A 16,505-nucleotide genomic window follows, 5' to 3' on the forward strand; every position below is an offset into this window, starting at 1 on the left:
GAGACTTTGTACAGCAGGCCTTCATGGTAAAATAGCTGCTAGGAAACCACTGCTAAGGACAGGCAACAAGCAGAAGAGACTGGTTTGGGCTAAAGAGCACAAGGAATGGACATTAGACCAGTGGAAATCTGAGCTTTGGTCTGATGAGTCCAAATTTGAGATCTTTGGGTCCAACCACTGTGTCTTTGTGCGATGCAGAAAAGGTGAACGGATGGACTTTACAATCCTGGTTCCCACCGTGAAGCATGGAGGAGTAGGTGTGATGGTGTGGGGGTGCTTTGCTGGTGACACTGTTGGGGATTTATTCAAAATTGGAGGCATACTGAACCAGCATGGCTACCACAGCATCTTGCAGCGGCATGCTATTCCATTCGGTTTGCGTTTAGTTGGACCATCATTTATTTTTCAACAGGATAATGACCCCAAACACACATCCAGGCTGTGTTAGGGCTATTTGACCAAGAAGGAGAGTGACGGGGTGCTACGCCAGATGACCTGGCCTCCACAGTCACCAGACCTGAACCCAATCGAGATGGTTTGGTGTGAGCTGGACCGCAGAGTGAAGGCAAAAGGGCCAACAAGTGCTAAGCATGTCTGGGAACTCCTTCAAGATTGTTGGAAGACAATTTCCGGTGACTACCTCTTGAAGCTCATCAAGAGAATGCCAAGAGTGTGCAAAGCAGTCATCAAAGCAAAAGGTGGCTACTTTGAAGAACCTAGAATATGACATATTTTCAGTTGTTTCACACTTTTTTGTTAAGTATATAATTCCACATGTGTTAATTCATAGTTTTGATGCCTTCAGTGTGAATGTACAATTTTCATAGTCATGAAAATATGGAAAAATGTTTAAATGAGAAGGTGTGTCCAAACTTTTGGTCTGTACTGTATGTGGCTGTATCGTACCGCTCAGCCATACGGCGAGATCTGGGGGGGACGGAGCGCTATTTGACAATTGGAGAACAAATTATTGTAGAATAGGCATTTGGATTTGGGAGCACAACATTTTCTGAATTTCTTTTGGGGGGCAAGGGCCATTTCGCTTTTCCAGAGCCTTTCTGCTACCAGTAACTATAAGTCCCTTATATTTTTAACAGATGACGGACCTGAGTTGGGACTAGCTTTTTTTGAGGACAGCGTAGAGCGCAGGATAAATGTGTGCCGAGCCATACTGCGATCTTTGGGAGACATAATAAACAAATCAGTAGCGGGTGAAGAATTGGTTTTATTTATTTTTTTACGCCGTTCCTAGTGTGATATAACTGATTAGATTACTTTATTCTTCGGATCGGTGCGATTACAGAGATACCAGATTTATATCGGGTTTTTATGACTGACAGCTGTCACACACTAAGAGACGCTTTTTTTTTGCAAATCTAGTTTTTACATCGCCATATTTTGAGAGCTATAATTTTTCCATATTTCGGCCGACAGAGTCATGTAACAGCTTGATTTTTGCGAGACGAGTTGACATTTTTATTGGTACCATTTTTGTGTTAGTGACATTTTTTGATCGCTTTCTATTCCGTTTTTTGGGAGGTAAGATTAACAAAAAAAAAATTCAGGAATTCTTTTGTGAGTTTTCTTTTTATGCCGTTCTGCGTGTGGTAAAAGTGATCAGGCAGCGTTATTCTTCGGGTCAGTACATTTACAGCGATACTACACGTACTGTATATTTTTTTTATGTTTTGGCGCTTTTACACAATAAAACAATTTTATAGAAAAAATATTTTTTTTGCATTGCTTTATTCTGAGAGGTATAACTTTTTTATTTTTCGGCTGATGGAGCTGTATCACGGCTTGTTTTTTGCGGAACAAGATGACATTTTCAGCGGTACCAATTTTATTTCCATTTTGCTTTTTTATCGCATTTTTTTCCACTTTTTGTTTGGCGATATGAGGAAAAAGCATAGTTTTTTGCTCCATTTTTTATTTATTTTTATTACGGTGTGCACAGAAGGAGTTAATTAGTGTGACAGTTTTATAGCTCGGGTTGTTTCGGACGCAGCAATACCAAATATGTGTACTTTTTTTATTTTTGCATAAATATATGGATTTATCGGTTTAATATTTTATTTATTTATTTTAATTTATTTTGTATTTTTTTTTAAACAGTTTCAAAACATTTTTTTTAACTTTTTTTTCCATTTTTACTTAGTCCCTGTATGTGACATTAATTTTTATTTTTCTGATCCCTGATCTCATGTAATGTAATAGACATATATTACATTATATGAGATCTTTACTGACTGTTTCACAGTCAGTCTCCTGCCAGGCTACAGCTGCATGCTGAGCCAGGCAGGACAACATATATGGCAGAGCTTGAGGCGGTCAGGTGACCTCCAGCTTCCATAGCAACCCAAGGTCCTGAAAGGAATCAGGGGTCGTCGGAGAGGTAAGTGGACGACCCCCTCTCCTCCTGCTGTCTTCTATATACCGCGATCACTATAGATCGCGGTATATAGAAGACAGCAAAGGGTTAACAACACTGGGACCTGATCTAATCAGGTCCCGATGATGTTCCCTGTCAGAGCTATCGCTCTGCACCGCTCCCGCAGTGCTTTCAGGACCCTGGGGGTCCTGAGCGCTGCAAGACCACCCACCGTTTTTAAACGTCCGCGCTGCACAGAGCCCAGGCTGCGTGGACATTTATCTACAGTGGGCGGTCGGGAAGCGGTTAAAAGAGTCGGGTGTAGGCCAGAGAAATAGAACTGTGGTTTTCCTCTTCCACGGTTCTAATCTACTTTTTATTACCCTTTTTCCATTGATAGCGCGAGTGTAAGCTATTTTACTTCCTTTACAATGGGCAAGGCGCATGGCAAGGGACGTGGAACTGGACGTTCTGGTGATGGTGCGTGCAGAGTACGGGGTCGTGGCCAAGGTGAAAATGTGCCACAACCAACAGCCACATCTTCTCGCTCCCACATCTTGACCGAATTACTAGGGAAGCAAAGAACAACACCAGTATTGCGAACTGATCAGTGTGAACAGGTTATTAATTGGATAGGCGATAATACTTCCAGTTACCTGGGCACCACCACCTCCGGTCTGTCTTCCACACGGTCAACTCTTAGTAGCCGTGAGTCTCGACCGCATACTCCTCCTCACCCTGATGCTTCTTCCTCCCACCATGCCGAGTGTCGTGGATGATCTAGTAACTGACCCAACGTGGCAGGAGAACATGCAGAGTGAGGCCAGCAGCACACAGGGGGAGGGAGGCAGAGTACCCCAACAGGCAGGAAGAAGCAGTGTGGTGGCCGCCGGGCAACCGTTCCCCGTAACACCAACACGAGGGACGTTGACAGTACAAGCGGTAGGTCTTCCAGAGTCTGGAATTTTTTTAAAGACTGTGCTGATAACCCCAAAAAGGCCATTTGTACCACCTGCCATGCCAGCATCAGCAGGGGTGACAGCAGGGGTGACAAAACTACCAGCCTGACCACCACCAGCATGATCAGGCACATGGCAGCAAAGCACCCGACTTTGTGGGGCGAACCCTAGGGTCCACAACCAGAGTCAGCGGGTGTCACCACTGCTTCTTCCGCTGTTGTGCGTGCAATAGAACGCCCTGTTGTGTGTGCAAGGCAATCCCCTGTCCATACTGCATGTAAAGATGCCCCCTCCTCTCAGTCTTCACTTGTTATGGCAGTTTCTCTAGAAACAGCATCAACGTCCACGTCCACGTCCCACCGCAGCGTTCAATTATCCATATCCCAGACCTTGGACCAAAATCAGAAATTCGCAGCTAACGCCCCAAAGGCTACAGTCCTTAATTCGCACATTTAATGACTGCTTGCGTTGGAAATGCTGCCTTTTAGGCTGGTGGAAAAGGAATCTTTCAGCAACTTATGGCGTTGGCCATCCTTCGGTACTCGGTCCCCAGCCGACACTATTTTGCTCGGTGTGCCATCCCCGCACTACACAATCACGTGTCCCAAAACAGTTGCCGTGCCCTTAACAACGCAGTTACTGGGAGAGTCTACCTGACAACGGACACGTGGACAAGTGCTTGTGGCCAGGAATGGTACATCTCCCTGACGACACACTGGGTAAACATAGTGGAAGCCGGGACCCAGTCGGACCTTGGGACGGAACACATCCTGCCCACACCGAGGATTGCGGGCCCTATGTCAGTCAGAGTTGCCCCCACAGTGTACAGCTCCTGCGCATCATCCTCCTCCTCCTCCTCATGTTCAGCCTCCATCTCAGATATCACCACATCAGTTACAAGCTGGAAGCACTGCAGTACTGCCTCCGCCAAGCGGCAACAGGCTGTGCTGAAACTCATAAACTTAGGTGATAAACCTCACACTGCTTGTGAGTTGTGGACAGCTGTGAAAGAGCAGGCAGATCTGTGGCTGAGACCGCTGAACCTACATCTAGGCATGGTCATGTGAGACAATGGCCGTAACCTGGTGGCGGCTCTGAGGTGAGGCGAGATCACACACGTACCATGCCTGGCTCATGTGCTTCACCGCGTGGTTCAGCGGTTTCTTAAATCATACCCCGAGTTGCCAGATCTGCTCATGAAAGTACGCCGCCTGTCAGCTCATTTTCGCAAGTCGGCTACAGCTTCCGCCGCCCTTGCTGTGTTGCAGCAGCGTTTGTAGCTTCCGGCACACCGACTGGTGTGTGATGTCCCCACACATTGGAACTCTACCCTCCACATGTTGTTAAGGATTTGTGAGCAGAAGAGAGCAGTTGTGGAGTACCAGCTGCAACAAGGCCGTCGATATTCAGGTCAGACTCCACACATAAGACCTCAGGAGTGGACCTGGATGTCTGACATATGTAACATCCTGACAAACTTTGAGGAGGCCACCAAGATGGTGAGTGGCGGTGACAGCATCATTAGTGTCAGCATTAGTGTTGAGCCACCCCCGTAGTGTTCGAGTTCGGTTCGGTTCGTCGAACACCCGTGTGTTCGCCGAACTGTTCGTCGAACTGTTCGTCGAACACCTTCGAACACCGTTAAAACCAATGGCAGGCAAACAAAAACACATAGAAACACATAGAAAACACCTTCAAAGGTGTCCAAAAGCTGACAAACTGCTCAGAAGACACAACTAACACATAGAAAAGTGACAAGTACATATAGTCATGCGAAAAGAAAAGAGGTGAAGGAGTAAAAGGAGGGGGAGACACAGATATAGGCATGTCATGCCCTTCTAAAATCCAAAAAGTGAGAAGCCAACACGGCCAGTCCGTTCCTGCCCATGCCACCTCTGTGTCTCCGGGTTTGTGCCAGAGCCGCGGTGGACCCTGACGGCCAGCCCCCCTATCCCAATACTGGTGCCTGTCCGCCGGTGGGTCGAGGCCCCCCCCAGTGTGGGGGGGGAGTAACATCTGCAGAAGAAAGACCATCTTCCAGCCAAACTAAGATGTCGACTTCTTTTCGTGGACAATGTGATACGATCCCATTCTTACGGACACGCCCATCGCTCCAAATTCTAGATGAGGCACAAAAACAGCAGGTGCTTCAACGGATATCAAGTGCTCCTTCAAGTGGGCTCTCCATCACCTCAATTTCAAAATCACAAATACTCCAGTCCTCAGAGGTGTCACCCCAATCGCACTTGCTTCCTCACAGCTCCCAAGTCTCCAGCTGCCCGTCTGAGTATTGGGTAACACAGATGGTTGAGTCTGCACAGCTGTTTACTCATACTATAGCCTGGGAAACGGAGGTCTGCTCCAGAGCTTCTGTTAATCCAGATGAGGAAACGATCTGATCTGATGCCCAGAATCTTTATAAGTCGGATCCAGGACCAGATGAAGAAGGTTCTGAGCATAATGTAGACCCTTGTTCCCAAACTGTAACTCCTGTTGGTGGAGACAATGATGAGACTCAAATACCTGATTGGAGCGACAACTTGACTTTTCGGTCAGGGCAGGAAGAGGTTGGCTCTGAGGACGACGGGTGTGATAACACACAGGGTGATGATGACGAGGTTGGAGATCCCACTTACTGTCAACCCACAGTCAGCCAGTCGATGAGGTCAGCAGAGGAGGTGGAGGAGGATGTGACTAGCCCTGGGGATGGGGATGACTCGGTACCCGGGCATTTGCCTGGCCTTGGGGATGTCGCGGTGGTCGGCTCCCTGGCCCGTACCCTGGGGTCTCTCTTTAAAAGGGTGGATAATTGTTAATTTTATAAGAGTTCATGACGCCACCTGTGGTATCTGGTGACAAGCACCAGCGCTGCAGCAGTCCACTGAGGCCGGTGATAAGGCATCTCAATGGTATAGCTCCCCACAGGTGGAGCTAGGTCTCAGGGCAGCGTATGCAGGGGGAATGCAGGACAGGCGAGACCCAGCTGGGTCAGAGCAAGAACGGGAACGGACACGATAGTCACTTCAGTACCTTTTACTGGTGGAAATTCAGGCACATCCCGGAACACTGTAGGGTGAAGGGTGCATATCAGGATCCTCCCCAATGAGCGGGTGTAGGGCCTCCTGTTTCTTGCCTCTGCGTAGTAAGTTTCTGACCTGCCTGGAGCTAGGCCTAACTTTGTCTCTGTCCTGCGCTGGCTGACCTTGTGGTAGGGCCTTCTCTTGGAGTTCACACTCCCAGTATGCGGGGCCTAAGCGTCTCCTGGCTCTGTTACATATCAGCACCTTAGCGATCCTGGGACTTGTAGTTCTCCAGGGATTCCGGTTATGCCTTACTGGGTCATAGAGATACCAGTAAGCTCGGATCCTGTGTCCGGTAAATGCTTCGGGGTGAGCTGGTTAAGCTCCTCTGCCCCTTATGTACTAACTCGCCACTCGCCTTCGGCCTACTCGGGCCCTCACTAGGCTATACACACTAACGGCAGCTTGCCGCGCTTCACTGATCTTACGGCACCGGCACACCTTAAGCTCTATCTGGGCTCCCTGAATCTAGCAAGCAGGAGCCTCGTGCTCCACTGCTGAACTATTAACTGCGTTCTCTAGACTAGACTGAGCTCCACTGCAGACTGACCTCTCTTAGGCTTCTCTACTGCAGGAACTCTTCAGAGGAACTGAACTGCCTAGCTCCACCTTCCCTATTTATATCCCTAACGGGCTCCCTCTGCTGGTCTGAGGTGGAAGGTGGAGATGTGTGAATGTTTATGGGGGCCTCTTGTGGAGGATTCCATCAATGCACTCTTCTAGGATCTGTGATACCAAGTGCAGCGGGGCATCACAGATGCTATTGACGACGAGGTTAGGTTGCGCCTTCCTGAACAGAGACGGAGTACTGGAAGCACGTCAACAACTGCATCCTCAACCACAACTCTGCCTCTGACCACAAGTCATAGTGGCTCTTCAGGTCACATGGGCTCTAAGCCTTGCATAGCCTGGGCATTTATTCAGATCGATAAGGATGACCCAACTCGTGTTATCTGTAATATTTGTCAGCAAAAGCTAAGTAGAGGCCAAAAAATCCATAGTTTGAGAACTTCATGCATATACCGTCACATGGATATGAAGCATAAGTTGCAGTGGGAAGTTCACTGTGCTACAATGCGGCCTAGCCGGCTGGGCCAACCACCGTCTGCCCCATCTTGTGCATCCGCAGCCTCTTCATCCTCTGTGACTGGGGGGACAGCAGTCACACATGTTTTTGGACGCAGACCTGCCACCTCTTTACCCGCAACAGCCAGTGTGATTGGCAGGTCGTCAGTTCATTGGGAAGTGGAAACACCTGCTAGTGTTGAGCGCTCTCCGACATCGAGAGCACCACCTTTGGATCAAGGCAACCTAACATGTCCACCTGCATCTTCCTCACAGACCGGCAGTTTGCCGGGGACACCCTACTCAACACCGTCTAAGCACAACAGCCAGCCCTCGGTCCCTCAGATGTGGAAAAGTAAAAGACCATTTCCTCCTAGCCATAAGAAAGCTAAGAGGTTGAATTTCACCATCTGCAAGCTGTTGGCTACAGAAATGCTACCTTTCCACCTGGAGGACACAGAGGATTTTCAAGACCTTATGTCCGTCACAGTGCCCCAGTACCAGATGCCCAGTCAGCACCACTTCTCAAAGAAAGGTGTGCCTGCGCTCCACTAGCATGTCGCACACAACATCACCGCTTCTTTGAGAAACTCTGTGTGTGACAGGGTGCACTTCACCACAGACACTTGGACGAGAAGGCATGGACAGGGGCGTTACATGTCACTGACTGGGCACTGGGTAACTATGGTGACAGCAGGACAAGGGGCTGCTGTCCAAGTCTTACCGTCCCCACGAGTTGTGCGTCAATCCTCTTTATCTCGAAGTTCCTCCACTGCTTCTGCCTCCTCAACCTCCTCTCGGTCCTCCACCTGCACCCAAAGCCTGTCTGGTAATGCCACCTGCTTTCTAACTGCGCAGAAGGAATCCTGCACACCTCCTTACTATGCTGGCAGCAGGGCTCAACGGCATCAGTGTTTACTTTGAAATGTCTGGGAAATGTGAGTCACACAGCTGAGGAGTTGTGGTCAGCTCTGGAGACCCAGTTTCATGAAAGGTTGTCTCCACTGGACCTGCAACCAGGGAAGGCCATGTGCGACAATGCTGCAAACTTGGGTGCGGCACTTCGCCGGGGCAATGTCACACACGTGCCTTGTATGGCTCATGTGTTGAACCTGGTTGTCCAGCAATTTTTAGCCCACTATCCCGGACTAGATGGCCTTCTGCAGAGGGCACGGTCGCTGTGTGCTCACTTCCGCCGTTCGCATCCCGCAGTTCAACGACTTACATCTCTACAGAAGTCGTTGGGCCTGCCAGTTCACCGGCTGAAATGCGATGTGCCGACATGGTGGAATTCAACTCTGCACATGTTGCAGCGACTGTGGCAGCACCGACAAGCCCTGGTGCAATATGTTTTGACGTATAGCCTGGGCCAACGAGATCCAGAGGTGGGGCAAATCACGCTGCAGGAGTGGTCTCAGATCAGGGACCTATGAAGTTGACGCGCCCCCTGGGCCATGGGGTACCCTGAGCCGGCCGGTAGACGCTGGGGGTTGTAGTCACTGTGGCGGTGACCCAGTCCGTGACCCAGGGTGGTCAATCCAAGGGTAATTTGTATATATGGATTTTATAACGTCTGACTACGCCACCTGTGGAATGCGGACAAAGGGGCCGCCGCTGCGGAACAGTCCTCTGAAGCTGGTGGTTTTGCAGCAATGGTATTATTACTCACCACAGGAAGAGTGTAGCTTCAGGGCAGTGTGGGTGGATGATGGTGGTTGTAGTGCAGGGAGTCAGTAATGAACACAGAGTCCGTGTGATGCCGTCTCAAGATATTACTCACAGTTGTTGTAGTCCAGATTACAGGTACCAGAGCAATCTCCCCCGTCGTGCTGTGCATACTCAGTGAGGGGCTCAGTCCACCCCCAGATAGCTCCGGAGTACTTAGCAGGACCCCCTTCTGTGTGTCCTTTCTCTGGCCTTCTCCCTGCACCTCACACCCAGTGACACTTCTATCCGGTATCCTCGGGCCTTGGCGGGTGACGTGTGTTCCGTCCCCTGGGTCCTATGTGGCTACCTTCTTAGTGAGACTGGTGTGGACTTTGGCCTGCAGTACATTAAATGGAGCAGCCTCCAGTTTCTAGTTGAGCCTTGCTGTTTCTCCGCTAGTTGAGGGACCGGTTCCCCTTATCTGGCCTGACCCCTCTACCTCCTGGTAGCAGCGGGAGTACGGAAGGCCTTCTGCACGGCCCGTAGCCGTAGGGTCCCTTCGGTTCCTGGAGCCTTCCAGCTCCCACTCCTCTCTTCTCTCCTTCAGTCCTGGGCCTCCCAGGCTAGGCCCGCCTCCGGAGCAGAGCTCATGCCTAGTCTCTGCTCCTGTCACTTTTCCTCCTCTGTCTGGCTTGCTCTTTCTAAGATGGCTTTCTATTTATACTCTCCTTGTCATGTGCTCCCCTAAGCTGCTCCCCTAAGCACCCACTATATAGGACCCTCAAACCAGCTAGGGACCTGGGACTGTGCTCTCCCTTAGGAGCAATCTCGCCCTACCCCCACTGCGGGTATGTGTTGGATGCAGGAGTTAGGGTCCCGAGCCATACGCCTTCCTTACCTGAGGGTGAGATACCACACCTCTGGGTGAGATGCAGTAACTCTGTGGCGACTGAACCCTCAGGGGCGCCACACACCCTTCTGCACAGTTTTGAAATGGCGACGAAGATGTTTAGTGCTGACGACGATGCCATTATCAGCATGACTATTCCGGTGATTTACATGCTGGAGCACACATTAAACAGAATTCAGAGTCAGGTGGTGGGACAAGAGGAGGTGGAGGAAGTAGAGGAGGAGTCGTATGCGGAAGGGATAACATCTCCAAGGTCCAGACGGTTGGCAGCACCAAGGCGGCAGGCATGGGAGGGTGGGGGAGAGGGATTAACCAGGGCGCATGGTAGCAGCCAAACTGTTGAGGAAGGTTCAGGAGCCGAGGAAGAAGTGGAGGACGAACTGGCGATGGGCATGGAAGACTAATCAGATGAGGGAGACCTTGATCACATTTCTGTTGTGCGAGGTTGGAGGGAGAGGGCAGAGGAAGGAAGCATGATTCTTACCTCGCTACCAACACAACAAGGACTTGGTCCTTCTGGATGCGCAAGACACATGAGTGCCTTCTTGCTGCACTACCTGCAACATGACCCCTGGATTGTCAGAATTCGAAGTAATCCCGACTACTGGGTTGCCACACTCTTAGATCCCCAGTACAAAAGTATATTTGCCGAAATAATTCCTGCCATAAAAAGGTATTGACGAATGCAGGAGTATCTGCAGACGCTGTTGCAGAATCTTACATGTGTTTTTCCACAAAACACCAGTGGTGCACGTAGTGAATCTCACAGTTCTAACTTGCCAACGGTGGGACTGTCGAGTCTTCATCACTCAAACAGTAACAGTAACACAGTATCTGCTGGTAACAGCAATTTTGTGGAATCGTTTCACCACTTTTTTAGACCATCCTTTGCAAGGCCACAGGAGACAAGAAGTCTGACACATAGTCAATGCCTAGAGAGGATGGTACATGAGAATCTCCAAGTGAACATCGAAGCCATGACTGTGTCCCTGGACCCTTGCTCATTTTGGTATTCCAATCTGGAAAAATCGCCGGAGCTCGCCACTCACGCCTTGGAGATCTTGTCATGCCATGCAGCCAGCGTTCTCTCTGAACGTGTGTTCAGCGCTGCTGGTGGTGTGCTGACAGATAAGCGCACGCGGCTGTCCACTGAGAATGTAGACAGACTCACGTTCATAAAGATGAACAAATCATGGATTCGCAAGGACATTTCTACCCCTGTGTCATCCTTGGGAGACTAAAAGCTTGGGGATTTGGTAAAATCACCTCACCCACCGTTTTAAGCAGCAGTGGGGCAATTGATGCCACTTAAGCCTAGAACGCATGACCAGAAAAATCTACACTTTCACATACCTGGGGCCCTTTAGGCCCGTGTGCAAATAACATGGAATAACTCAAACTCAAATGACAAACAACTATATACATGAAGAATACCTAGAGTTTCAAAATTCTAACTAAAGTAATCTTGCAGAAAATAGAAAACAATTAACTGGGTGGGCCTGCAAGGCCACAGGTATGCGTTCTAGGGTTAAGTGGTGTCTGTGCCACAATTTTGGGAGTCCCCTTGCTGTGTCTTACGTGAAGTTGGCATCGTCAATTCCAGGTGGGTTGGGTCGCACCCCCCCCCTTTTAACTGTAAGAAACTACATACACTATGGCTTGGGGTAACACAGATGGTTGAGTCTGAAGAGCTGTTTACTCAGAGGTCTGCTCCAAATCTTCAGTGTCTGCTAGTCAGCGTAGAATTTTTAACTGCATCTAGCCTAGGCAATACTTTGGGCGTAGTAGCCCAGCTGCGAAGCAAGCTGCACCGCCTGTGTATCTAATAAGAATTTTTAAATGAATCTAGCCTAGGCAGACTGTGGGGACCCCCAACCAAACCCAGACGCTCAGCCCCCCTACCGCCCCCCTTTCATGGACAATACAATAATGTAACTCTTACAACTGGATGGGTGAGGATCGGTCACAGCTTTATTAACTCTTTATACTCATTCCATTAGAAAGGCATTTTATTTCTAAAATAATTTAGCTTGTTGCAGCATGCCCTGGGTCCCCACTCCGGCAAGTTGGCCAACAAGTGTAACTCTCCAACATGTCCTTTCTATTTCCAGGCCACGGAGGATCCAGCGTACTCGTATGCAGGACTCTGACCCCCACCCATCACTCTTAACGCTTGTTCCACTCCGTCCTGGAGTCCTGACAGGAATATGTCCAGTCCAATATCTATTAAATGAACACCGTCGGGCCGTATGAGGCCTGCTTTATCTCCTTCCAGTTGTCGGTGTCGTATCACTACACCGCCTCTGTCTCTTCTAAATTTTGCCATCCGAATATTTATTACCCGCCTTGTCCATTCGATGGCCGTGATGTCTCGCGCATCTTGCCATACCGCTATCGGCACAATCTCTGACCATACTATAGCTAATTTTGTGAAAAATTCTCTGAAGCGCTCAGTGTCTAGTTTCATTATTGTCATTAGTTATGCGCTCTTGTGATGACCTAGGTTGTTTCCCCCGGCCTGTATAACTAAGATGACCGGACCTCTTGCCTCTCTCCCTACCTTGATTACCTCCATTAGTACCTGTGGCCATAGCAGGCCTCTAATACCTCTCCAGTTGAAATATGTGTTACGAAACTCTAATTTCCTCCCGCCTGGGCGGACTTTCGCCCTTTTTTGTGCCCAATATATATACGAGTGGCCTATCACTCACACTGTTGGCTTAGCATCACCTGTAAAAGAAACAAACCACGTTAGGATAACAAGTCCGGTCTTATGTATCTCGCCAAACACGTGGATCGCCATCTCCCTATCCTCTGAACTTCCGTTTCTGACAGTCCTGCTCTTGCTGCTTCCGTGGCCGCACCTATGCGGAATGAGTGTGTCCCGTAATCTTTGGGGTGGTTCCTTGCCGATGTTATGCATTTATTATATATAACTTGGAACAGGTATCTTGATAATGGCGTTCCATCAATGTGTGATAGGAAGAAATTACTTTGTGATCTGATGGTTAGATATGTTTTTACTATTGTTACCCGACTCAGTGTACCGTTTGTGGGTTGTAGAAGTACCCAAGTACCCCTGCCCGCTGGAACCGTTTTCGATTGGTGTATGCATAGACGTATTGCATTATTGGCTATGACTACGTCCTGGTGTAATAAGCCTCCACTGGTGGTAATTTTGGATTGAGGGACTAATTCGCTTATACATAGCGCCCCGAAGAAGGCGATCACAAATGCAGTAGACATTAGTGTTGCTTCAAATTGTGAGTGTCATGTTAATGGTGTTAGGGATAAGATGTGAGAAATCAGTTTTAGTGACACGGGACGGGACGTCTACATTCCTGACTTGGCTGACCCCTTTTCCACCCTTTTATGGATTGTCTGATGATGAATCTTTGTCACATCTCCCCAATTCAGTAGTTGGAAGTGAAATTCTACTCCGGTCAGACACCGCTGCACTGACGCCCCTGATATGCCCCTCATCATTAGCTGGTGGAGAAATTCTATGGTAACTTGTGATCTGGCTTGTTCACATTGGTCAACCCATCTGCCTGCTACTAGTCGTGTTCACTCTTCCCATGCCTTACCGTATGCTTGCCACGTTGATGGGGCAACAGACGCTCTGATTAATGGCATCAACTATTCGCCACTAGATCCCATAGGGAGGGTGGGCAACTGTTGCCCGATGGGTGGGCGTTGTGGAAGAGCTCTGTGAAAATCTGCCAATTGAATTGTTATAAAGCGTTAGCAGCAGCTTTATACCCCTCAGCATAGTGGCTAGCGCGGACCCATACATTGTGTTTTAGGCACAGGAATGCTAGCCTGCGTAGTAGGCCTAGAACTGGGAGAGACGATGATGCCATGTTATTAATGCAGTGCGCTAGGCTGGTGTTTTGTGTTATGAAGCGTATATTTTTGTTAGCCAGGCGCGCGCCCCATATTTCTATTGCTACCACTATTGGGAAAAATTATTTTCAGGGCTAGATGCAGCTAAAAATTATTATTAATTTCAAAGCTGGTGGAGCTTGGTATAGATGGCCTAATACAATGAGTCCCACACACTGCTAGAAGCCCAAATATTTTTTCAGAGCTAGATGCAGATAAAAATTATTTTTAATTTGCAACCTGATGGAGGTCAGTATAGATGAACTAATAGACCCAGTCCCACACACTGCTAGAAGCCCAAATATTTTTTCAGAGCTAGATGCAGAAAAAAATTATATTCAATTTGCAACCTGATGGAGGTCAGTATAGATGGACTAATAGAACAAGTCCCACTCACTGCTAGAAGCCCAAATATTTTTTCAGAGCTAGATGCAGATAAAAATTATTTTTAATTTGCAACCTGATGGAGGTCAGTATAGATGGACTAATAGACCAAGTCCCACACACTGCTAGAATCCCAAGCATTTTTTCAGAAGTAGATGCAGAAAAAAATGATATTCAATTTGCAACCTCATGGAGGTCAGTATAGATGGACTAATAGAACAAGTCCCACACACTGCTAGAAGCCCAAATATTTTTTCAGAGGTAGATGCAGAAAAAAATTATATTCAATTTGCAACCTGATGGAGGTCAGTATAGATGGACTAATAGAACAAGTCCCACACACTGCTAGAAGGCCAAATATTTTTTCAGAGCTAGATGCAATAAAAAATTATATTCAGTTTGCAACCTGATGGAGGTCAGTATAGATGGACTAATAGAACAAGTCCCACACACAGCTAGAAGCCCAAATATTTTTTCAGAGGTAGATGCAGATAAAAATTATTTTTAATTTGAAGCCTGATGGAGGTCAGTATAGATGGACTAATAGAGAAAGTCGCACACACTGCTAGAAGGCCAAATATTTTTTCAGAGCTAGATGCAGACAAAAAATTATTTTGAATTTGCAACCTGATGGAGGTCAGTATAGATGGACTAATATTGAAAGTCCCACACACTGCTAGAAGCCCAAATATTTTTTAAGAGCTAGATGCAGATAACAAATATTTTTAATTTGCAACCTGATGGAGGTCAGTATAGTTGGACTACTAGAACAAGTCCCACACACTGCTAGAAGCCCAAATATTTTTTCAGAGGTAAATGCAGAATAAAATTATAATGAATTTGCATCCTGGTGTAGGTTAGTATAGATGGACTAATAGAACAAGTCCCACACACTGCTAGAAGCCCAAATATTTTTTCAGAGCTAGATGCAGAAAAAAATGATATTCAATTTGCAACCTGATGGAGGTCAGTATAGATGGACTAATAGACCAAGTCCCACACACTGCTAGAAGCCCAAATACTTTTTCAGAGCTAGATGCAGATAAAAATTATTTTTAATTTGCAACCTGATGGAGATCAGTATAGATGGACTAAGAGACCAAGTCCCACACACTCCTAGAAGCCCAAATATTTTTTCATAGCTAGATGCAGATAAAAATTATTTTTAATTTGCAACCTGATGGAGGTCAGTGTAGATGGACTAATAGACCAAGTCCCACACACTGCTAGAAGCCCAAATATTTTTTCAGAAGTAGATGCAGAAAAAAATTATATTCAATTTGTAACATGATGGAGGTCAGTATAGATGTACTAATAGAACAAGTCCCACACACTGCTAGAAGCCCAAATTTTTTTTCAGAGGTAGATGCAGAAAAAAATGATATTCAGTTTGCAACCTGATGGAGGTCAGTATAGATGGACTAATAGAACAAGTCCCACACACTGCTAGAAGCCCAAATATTTTTTCAGAGCTAGATGCAGAAAAAAATTATATTCAATTTGCAACCTGATGGAGATCAGTATAGATGGACTAATAGAACAAGTCCCACACACTGCTAGAAGCCCAAATATATTTCCAGAGCTAGATGCAGATAAAAATTATTTTTAATTTGCAGTCTGATGGAGGTCAGTATAGATGGACTAATAGACCAAGTCCCACACACTGCTAGAAGCCCAAACATTTTTTCAGAAGTAGATGCAGAAAAAAATTATATTCAATTTGCAACCTGATGGAGGTCAGTATAGATGAACTAATAGAACAAGTCCCAGACACTGCTAGAAGCCCAAATTTTTTTTCAGAGGTAGATGCAGAAAAAAATTATATTCAATTTCCAACCTGATGGAGGTCAGTATAGATGGACAAATAGAATGATGCTATGCCCAAAAGATTTTACTTCACTAGGTGCAGTAAAAAAATTGGTATTCTATACACAGTTGGTATATCTTGCAACACAGATAGGCTACTCCACTGACTAACACACTCTGCAATAGGCCAAAAAGGATTAGCTTTGCTAGATTCAGCGAAATGCTGTGAAAAAAACTTGCACAGCACTGGCACAGACCTGCCTGGCAAAAACTGATAGGAACTGATGTAACCTAGACCTGAAAAGGACTGCAATTACAATTAGTCTTTACTTCCACAATCTATCTATTTAAGAGCACAGACCTGCCTGATAAAAGTCGTAGGAAATGCTGTAACCTAG

Source organism: Phyllobates terribilis, unplaced genomic scaffold, assembly GCF_046119375.1.
Source record: "Phyllobates terribilis strain yellow unplaced genomic scaffold, ASM4611937v1 Scaffold_12__6_contigs__length_324123572, whole genome shotgun sequence".
In the NCBI taxonomy this organism is placed as follows: Eukaryota; Metazoa; Chordata; class Amphibia; order Anura; family Dendrobatidae; genus Phyllobates; species Phyllobates terribilis.